Below are 11,197 nucleotides of genomic sequence, written 5' to 3' on the forward strand. Positions count from 1 at the left end.
CATATTTTTCATTTTCATACTTTTCAGTTGGCCAACATTTCTAAAAATCCCTTTTTTGTATTAGCCTTAAGTAATATTCTAATTTTGTGACACACGGAATTTTGGATTTTCATTTGTTGCCACTTCAAATCATCAAAATTAAATGAAATAAACATTTGAATGCATCAGTCTGTGTGCAATGAATAAATATAATGTACAAGTTACACCTTTTGAATGCAATTACTGAAATAAATCAAGTTTTTCAAAATATTCTAATTTACTGGCTTTTACCTGTATATATATACATATACAGCCCGGCCCCTGGCCAAGTTTTTTTAACCCCTGCACTAAAGTACCAGCGTCTGCTATGTTCCGTCAACTTGCAGCCTGTCTCTCATGCGCTTCCTTTTTTTTTTTTTTTTGCTGCATTTTGACAGAATGTGTTTTATGGGGTTGTTCTGTCAATCACAGCGTGTGTAATTGTGTAGTTGTAATGAGCGGCGGCCCATAAAACAAACCACAGCAGGCCCATCAAAGGCAGCACTTGGAAGGTAAATCTTTCATGTCAGATCTCAGCAACAACCTGTTACACGGTTTTTGGTTTTTGTTGTTGTCTTTCCTGCCTCAGAGCCCAATAGAGGAAGTCCAGAAAAATTCTTGGCATCCTGACAGAGACGCGACTCCCTCAGAGAGGAGGTAGTTCCTCCCCGGGGTGAAGGCGGGACTTTGCCGCCGGGACGTCTTTAAAGGGGACCAGCCAGGACCAGGACCAGGGAAGGCGTCTGCTGACACGGCGGAGCGCTGGTGATCAAGTAAGTGCAATTTGTCTTCTTAGCCGTGTGTGTGTGTCTTTGATTTGTTGGGGAGTTACCTTGATTCTGGCTGGGAATGTGACGACTAGTGACAGTTCCACTGGCCAACACCCTGCTGGGAAAAAGAAGAGCGCAAACATTCCAACCCTGATCACCTTTGACCACACTGACTAAGTCCTCGTCACACAGGGGGAATATTTCTTCTGGTTTATAGTGAATATTTGCTCTTTTAGTGCTTTGTAAATGTGTATGTGTGGACATGACCCCTTATCATTGCAAATATTCATATAACATTGACATTTGTTTACGGTACGGTTTTTATCTAAAATACATTTTCTGACCAAAAAAACATCATACAGCCCAGATTTGTAACATTCATTTGTGCTGCAAAACCTTTTGTCTATTATAGTATATGTATATGTATATATATATATATATATACATATATATATATATATATATACATATATATATATATATATATATATATATATATATACAATTTTTAATTTAAAACAAATATACATTTATATAAATTTATATTTATACATATATCTATTAGCCCCACCAAACCTCCCCAAATTTGTCCAATTAATTTGTGCTGCAAAACTTTTTGTCTATGTATGTATGAATGAGTATATATATATATATATTTTTTTTTTTATATAACATTTTTAATAAAAAAAAAAAAATAAATAAAAAAAAATATATATATATATACATACCCATATATACATATATATATATATATATATATACATACACATATATACATATGTATATATGCCCCACCAAACCTCCCCAAATTTGTCCCATTTGTTAGTGCTGCAAATTATTCCGTCTATTATAGTGTATGTATATGCATGTATGTATGTATGTATGTATGTATATGTGTGTGTGTATGAATGTAAATAAATACATCTAATATATATATATTTAAATACATTTTAAATAAATATATGTGTGTGTGTATATATATATATATATATATATATATATATATATATATATATATATATATATATATATATATATATATATATATATAAATACACACCCCACCAAACCTCCCCATCTTTGTCCATTCATTTGTGCTGCAAAACGTTTTGTCTATTATAGTATATGTATATATGTGTGTGTGTGTGTATATATATATATATATTTTGATACACCAACTTTATTTATTTATATCAATATAAAATATTAATATAGAAATATTTGTATGTGTGTATATATATATATTATATATATATATATATAAATATAAATATATATATATATATATATATATATATATATATATATATATATATATATATATATATATATATATATATATATATATATATATATGTCACGTTGTGTAAATGTTAATAAAAAAAAGAGAATACAACAAATCCTTTTCAACTTATATTCAATTGAATAGACTGCATAGACAAGATATTTCATGTTCACACTGACAAACTTTGTTTCTGCAAACAATCATGAACTCAGAATTTAATGGCAGCAACACATTACAAAAAAGTTGTCAGAGGGACATTTTTACCACTGTGTTACATGGCCTTTCCTTTTAACAACACTCAGTAAAGGTTTGGGAACTGAGGAGACACATTTTTGAAGTGGAATTCTTTCCCATTCTTGCTTGATGTACAGCTTAAGTTGTTCAACAGTCTCCCTTCTCATATTTTAGCCTTCATATTTTCAATGGGAGACAGGTCTGGACTACAGGCAGGCCAGTCTAGTACCCGCACTCTTTTACTATGAAGCCACGTTGATGTAACACATGGCTTGGCAATGTCTTGCTGAAATAAGCAGGGGCGTCCATGATAACGTTGCTTGGATGCTCCAAAACCTGTATGTACCTTTCAGCATTAATGATGCCTTCACAGATGTGTAAGTTACCCATGTCTTGGGCACTAACACACCCCCATACCATCACACATGCTGCCTTTTACATTTTGACCCTAGAACAATCCGGATGGTTCTTTTCCTCTTTGGTCCGGAGGACACGACGTCCACAGTTTCCAAAAACAATTTTAAATGTGGACTCGTCAGACCACAGAACACTTTTCCACTTTGTATCAGTCCATCTTAGATGAGCTCGGGCCCAGTGAAGCGTTTCTGGGTGTTGTTGATAAATGGGTGTGGCTTTGCATAGTAGAGTTTTAACTTGCACTTACAGATGTAGCGACCAACTGTAGTTACTGACAATGGTTTTCTGAAGTGTTCCTGAGCCCATGTGGTGATATCCTTTACACACTGATGTGGCTTTTTGATGCAGTACCGCCTGAGGGATCCAAGGTCACGGGCATTCAATGTTGGTTTTCAGCCTTGCTGCTTACGTGCAGTGATTTCTCCAGATTCTCTGAACCTTTTGATGATATTACGGAGCGTAGATGGTGAAATCCCTAAATTCCTTGCAATAGCTGCTTGAGAAATGTTGTTCTTAAACAATTTGTTGACAAAGTGGTGACCCTCGCCCCGTCCTTGTTTGTGAATGACTGAGCATTTCATGGAATCTACTTTTATACCCAATCATGGCACCCACCTGTTCCCAATTAGCCCGTTCACCTGTGGGATGTTCCAAATAAGTCTTTGATGAGCATTCCTCAACTTTCTCACTCTTTTTTGCCACTTGTGCCAGCTTTTTTTTGAAACATCATTTGCACCCCTGCTGGTGACATCTATCAAAATGAGGGTGGTCCCAAAAAGGAGGGATTTTTCCAAATTGACAGTGTGTCGGTTTTAAAAGTGCACCCCCCTCTGGTCAACATATGAAATAACAAGTGTGTGTACAAATTTGAGGTGCTCCCCCTCTGGCCAACATATGAAATAACAAGTGTGTGTGTACAAATTTGAGGTGCTCCCCCTCTGGCCAACATATGAAATAACAAGTGTGTGTACAAATTTGAGGTGATCCCCCTCTGGCCAACATATGAAATAACAAGTGTGTGTACACATTTGAGGTGCTCCCCCTCTGGCCAACATATGAAATAACAAGTGTGTGTAAGAAATTGAACTATGCCCCCTCTGGCCAAAATTAATTTAAAAAATATGGGGCCGATATTTGATCATTTGGGACGGGGACCCCCTTGATAACGAGGTTAGCAGTGAACACTACTGTCTTTAGGACCACGCGTCGGAGGCCCCCCTCGGAGGCGTCTCATTTTTGTGTGGAGGGTTTCCACAACGTTTGGCGCTTGCCTCAGATTCCTGGGCCATTCCTGCCAATGGAAACACCCGAACGCCAAACAACCCTGCCACTTGATGCCCCGCTGTCCTGTCCAAACGTGCAAAGTCATGCTTTGTTTGTCATTGTTTCCCTAAAACTCCTAAGTGGACCTTTGCAAAAATAAATATGTGTATAGAGAGTAAATAATAAATATTTTAAATACAAATCTTTATATATCTAGAAAGGGTGGTCCTAAAGAGGTAGGCATTTTTCAGAGGTCTCAAGAAGGTAACAAATACAAGAGTGTGTGTGTGTGTTCTTGTATTCCTTCCCTTCTTGAGACATGAAGAAGGAAACGTATCTTCCATATGAGGAGGTGTGACATAAATCATGGTCCCAATAACATTGCATCTAATAGACAATGTCTCATTTGCTGGTGACATCCATCAAAATGAGGGTGGTCCCAAAGAGGAGGGATTTTTCAAATTGACTGTGTGCTCCCCCTTCTGGTCAACATATGAAATAACATGTTTGTGCGGAGGGTTTCCCCAACGTTCGGCGCTCGCCTCACGGAAACATCCGAACGCCAGACTAACCCTGTCACTTGCTGCCCCGCTGTCCTGTCCAATTGTGGAAAGTCATGCTTTGTTTGTCACTTGCTGCCCCGCTGTCCTGTCCAAACGACCTTTATAAAATAAACATGTGTATAGAGACATACTGCAATAACTTGAAGTAAATACGCAAGTAAATAATAAATATTGTCAATACAAATCTTTATATATCTCGAAAGGGTGGTCCTAAAGAGGTAGGCATTTTTCGGAGGTCTCAAGAAGGTAAGAAATACAAGAGTGTGTTTGTGTGTGTGTGTGCGTGTGTTACTGTCAAACAATGCTGCCAGCGAGCTGCTGTTGCACAAACACACTCAGTCATGTGTGCCGACATGTCGGGCTTACAGGTTCTCACTGCGATGAATATCAAAAAAGGTCAAGTCACACCTTCGGTTCACCGTAATGACGAATGGACGAGGGCGCTATTCTTAGACATCGCCATTGTTCGCGTAGGTTTGAGGAAAAAAAAACAACAACACCCTGAATAGTTAGCGGGCAGCTTTTCGCAACTGTTAGCATCCGTCATCATTGTGACGACAAGTGTGTGGTAATATCAAAGCCACTTTTTTTTTAATTGCTATGATAAGCTAACATCCGCTATAGAGTTAGCAGGTACACATTGTTATCACAAGAAAGCTGCAATAAAGATTTCAGGCAGTATCAGCCAGCAGAGGTGGGTAGAGTAGCCAGAAATTGTACTCAAGTAAGAGTACTGTTACTTTAGAGATTTATTACTCAAGTAAAAGTAATGAGTAGTCACCCAAATATATACTTGAGTAAAAGTAAAAAGTATGTTGTGAAAAAACTACTCAAGTACTGAGTAACTGATGAGTAACATACACACACATATCATATATATATATATATATATATATATATATATATATATATATATATATATATATATATACACATATATACACATACATTGATATATACAGTATATCATTTATATTTATTTATTTTGCCGTTTTTGTTTACATGTTAAAGGTGTTTTAATGAATATACATGCATGTTTAACACATATAGATTCCTTTCTTTCATGTTGACAAGAATATAAGTTGGTGTATTACCTGATTCTGATGACTTGCATTGATTGGAATCAGACAGTAGTGCTGATAGCGTCCACGTTTTCAAATGCAGGAGAAAAAAAGTTCCTCCTTTCTGTCTAATACCACATGAAAGTGGTTGGTTTTTGGTATCTTATTTGTCCAGCTTCCATATTCGTTTTCACACACTTTACAAGAAATACATTGGCGGCAAATTCCGTAGCTTGCTAGCTTGTTTGCGCTGGCTTTCGGAGACTCTTATTTTGAAAGCGCAGGCGCGATGGAGCGGCACTTTTATTGTGAAGACAGGAACTGTGCAGTCAGTCTTTAGGCTTGTGACGGGATGTACGTTTGAAATAAAAAAGTGTCTTTTTTCCTTCACACTTTTGATTGATTGAAACTTGTATTAGTAGATTGCACAGTACAGTACATATTCCGTACAATTGACCACTAAATGGTAACACCCCAATAAGTTTTTCAACTTGTTTAAGTCAGGTCATGTGACCGCCTTGCTCTGTTTGATTGGTCCAACGTCACCAGTGACTGCATCTGATTGGTGGAACGGAGTCAAACGTCACTAGTGACTGCATTTTATTGGTGGAACGGAGTGAAACGTCACCAGTAACGCAGGCACTTTGAAGGTCTGTCTGACAGACCAAAACAAACAAAGCGTGCATTAACAGATCGATAAAAATTAGTAGCGAGTAGCGAGCTGAATGTAGATAAAAGTAGCGGAGTAAAAGTAGCGTTTCTTCTCTATAAATATACTCAAGTAAAAGTAAAAGTAAGTTGCATTAAAACTACTCTTAGAAGTACAATTTATCCCAAAAGTTACTCAAGTAGATGTAACGGAGTAAATGTAGCGCGTTACTACCCACCTCTGTCAGCCAGCCCTGATACAACCTTCCTTATCTCCACAGGCACACACACGTTGCAGACATTGAGCGTCAGCAACTTTGGCAGCTATCTTGGATGCCGGTTGCTCGCACACTCAAATCAATACCTAACTTGATTGGGTAAGTATTTTCATTTTCACTCTTCAATGCTTGTTTCTGCATGCAATCTAGCATTAGCATGCTAGATTTCTTTAGCTAATCTAGCAGGTATACACCTTTTGTGTCAAATTTTTGTTGCTTGACAAATGATACCTTTTAGCATGCTAAAGTTAGCTAATTTTGTAGGTATACACCTCAGTCATATTTTAGTACTTGATGCGTTAGCAGGCTAGCATTTACACAAAAAAAAATCTATAACAAACCAGTAATATATTTCAATACTTGACGCTTGTTATAATAGCATTTAAAAAAACTAACATTAGGATGCTAGATTTTTTTAGCTTATTTAGCAGTGTCAAATATTTTGTTGCGTGACAAATGACACCTTTTAGCATGCTAAAGTTAGCTAATTTTGTAGGTATACACCTCAGTCATATTTAAGTACTTGATACGTTAGCAGGCTAGCATTAAAAAAAAATAATTCTAGAACAAACCAGTAATATATTTCGGTACATGACACTTGCTATAGTTAGCATTTTAAAAAACTAACATTAGCATGCCAAATGTTTTTTTTGCTAATTTAGCAGGTATACACCTCTTGTTCCAAATATTTTGTTGCTTGAAAAATGACACCTTTTAGCATGCTAAAGTTAGCTAATTTTGTAGGTATACACCTCAGTCATATTTTAGTACTTGATGCGTTAGCAGGCTAGCATTTACAAATACAAATTCTAGAACAAACCAGTAATATATTTTGACGCTTGTTATAGTTAGCATTTTAAAAAACTAACTTTAGCATGCTCGAGTTTTTTTTTAGCTAATTTAGCAGGTATACACCTCTTGTGCCAAATATTTTGTTGCTTGAAAAATGATACCTTTTAGCATGCTAAAGTTTGCTAATTTTGTAGGTATACACCTCAGTCATATTTTAGAACTTGATGCGTTAGCAGGCTAGCATTTACAAAAAAAATAATCTAGAACAAACCAGTAATATATTTTGACGCTTGTTATAGTTAGAATTTAAAAAAACTAACATTAGCATGCTAGATATCTTTAGCTAATCTAGCAGGTATTGTGCCAAATATTTTGGCACAAGAATTTTAGCATGCTAAAGTTAGCTACTTTTGTAGGTATACACCCCAGTCATATTTTAGTACTTGATGCGTTAGCAGGCTAGCATTTACAAAAAAAAAATCTATAACAAACCAGTAATTTATTTCAATGCTTGACGCTTGTTATAATAGCATTTAAAAAAACTAACATTAGGATGCTAGATTTTTTTAGCTTATTTAGCAGTGTCAAATATTTTGTTGCGTGACAAATGACACCTTTTAGCATGCTCAAGTTAGCTAATTTTGTAGGTATACACCTCAGTCATATTTAAGTACTTGATGCGTTAGCAGGCTAGCATTAAAAAAAAATAATTCTAGAACAAACCAGTAATATATTTCGGTACATGACACTTGCTATAGTTAGCATTTTAAAAAACTAACATTAGCATGCCAAATGTTTTTTTTGCTAATTTAGCAGGTATACACCTCTTGTGCCGAATATTTTGTTGCTTGAAAAATGATACCTTTTAGCATGCTAAAGTTAGCTAATTTTGTAGGTATACACCTCAGTCATATTTTAGAACTTGATGCGTTAGCAGGCTAGCATTTACAAAAAAAAATAAATCTAGAACAAACCAGTAATATATTTTGACGCTTGTTATAGTTAGAGTTTAAAAAAACTAACATTAGCATGCTAGATATCTTTAGCTAATCCAGCAGGTATACACCTCTTGTACCAAATATTTTGTTGCTTGACAAATAATACTTTTTAGCATGCTAAAGTTAGCTAATTTTGTAGGTATACACCTGAGTCATAGTTTAGTACTTGATGCCTTAGCAGGCTAGCATTTACAAAAAAAAAAATCTAGAACAAACCAGTAATATATTTTGACGCTTGTTATAGTTAGAATTTAAAAAAACTAACATTAGCATGCTAGATATCTTTAGCTAATCTAGCAGGTATACACCTCTTGTGCCAAATATTTTGTTGCTTGACAAATAATACTTTTTAGCATGCTAAAGTTAGCTAATTTTGTAGGTATATACACCTGAGTCATAGTTTAGTACTTGATGCCTTAGCAGGCTAGCATTTACAAAAAATAATTATAGAACAAACCAGTAATATATTTTGACGCTTGTTATAGTTAGCATTTTAAAAAACTAACATTAGCATGCTAGATTTCTTTAGCTAATTTAGCAGGACAGCGGGGCATCAACACACCTCTTGTGCCAAATATTTTGTTGTGTGACAAATGAAACCTTTTAGCATGCTAAAGTTAGCTAATTTTGCAGGTATACACCTCAGTCATATTTTAGTACTTGATGCGTTAGCAGGCTAGCATTTACACACAAACAAATCTATAACAAACCAGTAATATATTTCAATACTTGACGCTTGTTATAATAGCATTAAAAAAAACTAACATTAGGATGCTAGATTTTTTTAGCTTATTTAGCAGTGTCAAATATTTTGTTGCGTGACAAATGACACCTTTTAGCATGCTAAAGTTAGCTAATTTTGTAGGTATACACCTCAGTCATATTTAAGTACTTGATGCGTTAGCAGGCTAGCATTAAAAAAAAAAATTCTAGAACAAACCAGTAATATATTTCGGTACATGACACTTGCTATAGTTAGCATTTAAAAAAACTAACATTAGCATGCCAAATGTTTTTTTTGCTAATTTAGCAGGTATACACCTCTTGTGACAAATATTTTGTTGCTTGAAAAATGATACCTTTTAGCATGCTAAAGTTAGCTAATTTTGTAGGTATACACCTCAGTCATATTTTAGAACTTGATGCGTTAGCAGGCTAGCATTTACAAAAAAAAAAATCTAGAACAAACCAGTAATATACTTTGACGCTTGTTATAGTTAGAATTTAAAAAAACTAACATTAGCATGCTAGTTATCTTTAGCTAATCTAGCAGGTATACACCTCTTGTGCCAAATATTTTGTTGCTTGACAAATAATACTTTTTAGCATGCTAAAGTTAGCTAATTTTGTAGGTATACACCTGAGTCATAGTTTAGTACTTGATGCCTTAGCAGGCTAGCATTTACAAAAAATAATTATAGAACAAACCAGTAATATATTTTGACGCTTGTTATAGTTAGCATTTTAAAAAACTAACATTAGCATGCTAGATTTCTTTAGCTAATTTAGCAGGTATACACACCTCTTGTGCCAAATATTTTGTTGTGTGACAAATGAAACCTTTTAGCATGCTAAAGTTAGCTAATTTTGCAGGTATACACCTCAGTCATATTTTAGTACTTGATGCGTTAGCAGGCTAGCATTTACACACAAACAAATCTATAACAAACCAGTAATATATTTCAAAACTTGACGCTTGTTGTATTAGCATTTTAAAAAAACTGCTAGATGCTAGATTTTTTTAGCTTATTTAGCAGTGTCAAATATTTTGTTGCTTGACAGATGATACCTTTTAGCATGCTAAAGTTAGCTAATTTTGTAGGTATACACCTCAGTCATATTTTAGTACTTGATGCGTTACAAATACAAATTCTAGAACAAACCAGTAATATATTTTGACGCTTATTATAGTTAGCATTTTAAAAAACTAACTTTAGCGTGCTTGATTTTTTTTTTAGCTAATTTAGCAGGTATACATATATTTTGGTATTTTGCTAATTCTACAAAATTAGCTAACTTCAGCATGCCAAAAGGTATCATTTGTCAAGCAACAAAATATTTGGCACAAGATGTGTGTACCTGCTAAATTAGCAAAAAAAATAATCTAGCATGCTAATGTTAGTTTTTTAAAATGCTAACTATAACAAGCGTCAAGTACCGAAATATATTACTGGTTTGTTCTAGAATTTTTTTTGTAAATGCTACCTGCTAACGCATCAAGTACTTAAATATGACTGAGGTTTATACCTACAAAATTAGCAAACTTTAGCATGCTAAAAGGTTTAATTTGTCAAGCAACAACATATTTGACCCAAGAGGTGAATACCTGCTAAATGAGCAAAAAAAGAAGCTATCATGCTAACAGTATTATGCTAACATGCTCACATTAGCATGCTTACAGTTAGAATGAGTGAAATACCAAAATATATGACACTAAGGTGTATACCTGCTAAATTAGCTAAAAAAAATCCAGCATGCTAATGTTAGTTTTTTAAAATGCTAACTATAACAAGCGTCAAGTACCGAAATATATCACTGGTTTGTTCGAGAATTTTTTTTTTGTAAATGCTAGCCTGCTAACGCATCAAGTACTAAAATATGACTGAGGTGTATACCTACAAAATTAGCAAACTTTAGCATGCTAAAAGGTATCATTTGTCAAACAACAAAATATTTGGCACAAGAGGTGTATACCTGTAAAATTAGCACAAAAAAAATCTAGCATGCTAATTTTTTTAAATGTTAACTATAACAAGCGTCAAGTACCAAAATATATTACTGGTTTGTTCTAGAATTTTTTTTTTTGTAAATGCTAGCCTGCTAACGCATCAAGTATGACTGAGGTGTACACCTACAAAATTAGCTAACTT

The 11,197-nt window shown here is 34.7% G+C and overlaps 1 protein-coding gene across 1 annotated transcript in view; it reads left to right on the forward strand.

Moving 5' to 3' along the window:
- Positions 1–11,197, forward strand: part of LOC133577208 (uncharacterized) — a 224,382-nt gene that overhangs the window by 188,687 nt on the left and 24,498 nt on the right. The window lies entirely within an intron of this gene.

The sequence above is a fragment of the Nerophis lumbriciformis genome, linkage group LG37 (assembly GCF_033978685.3).
Source record: "Nerophis lumbriciformis linkage group LG37, RoL_Nlum_v2.1, whole genome shotgun sequence".
NCBI classification, from domain to species: Eukaryota; Metazoa; Chordata; class Actinopteri; order Syngnathiformes; family Syngnathidae; genus Nerophis; species Nerophis lumbriciformis.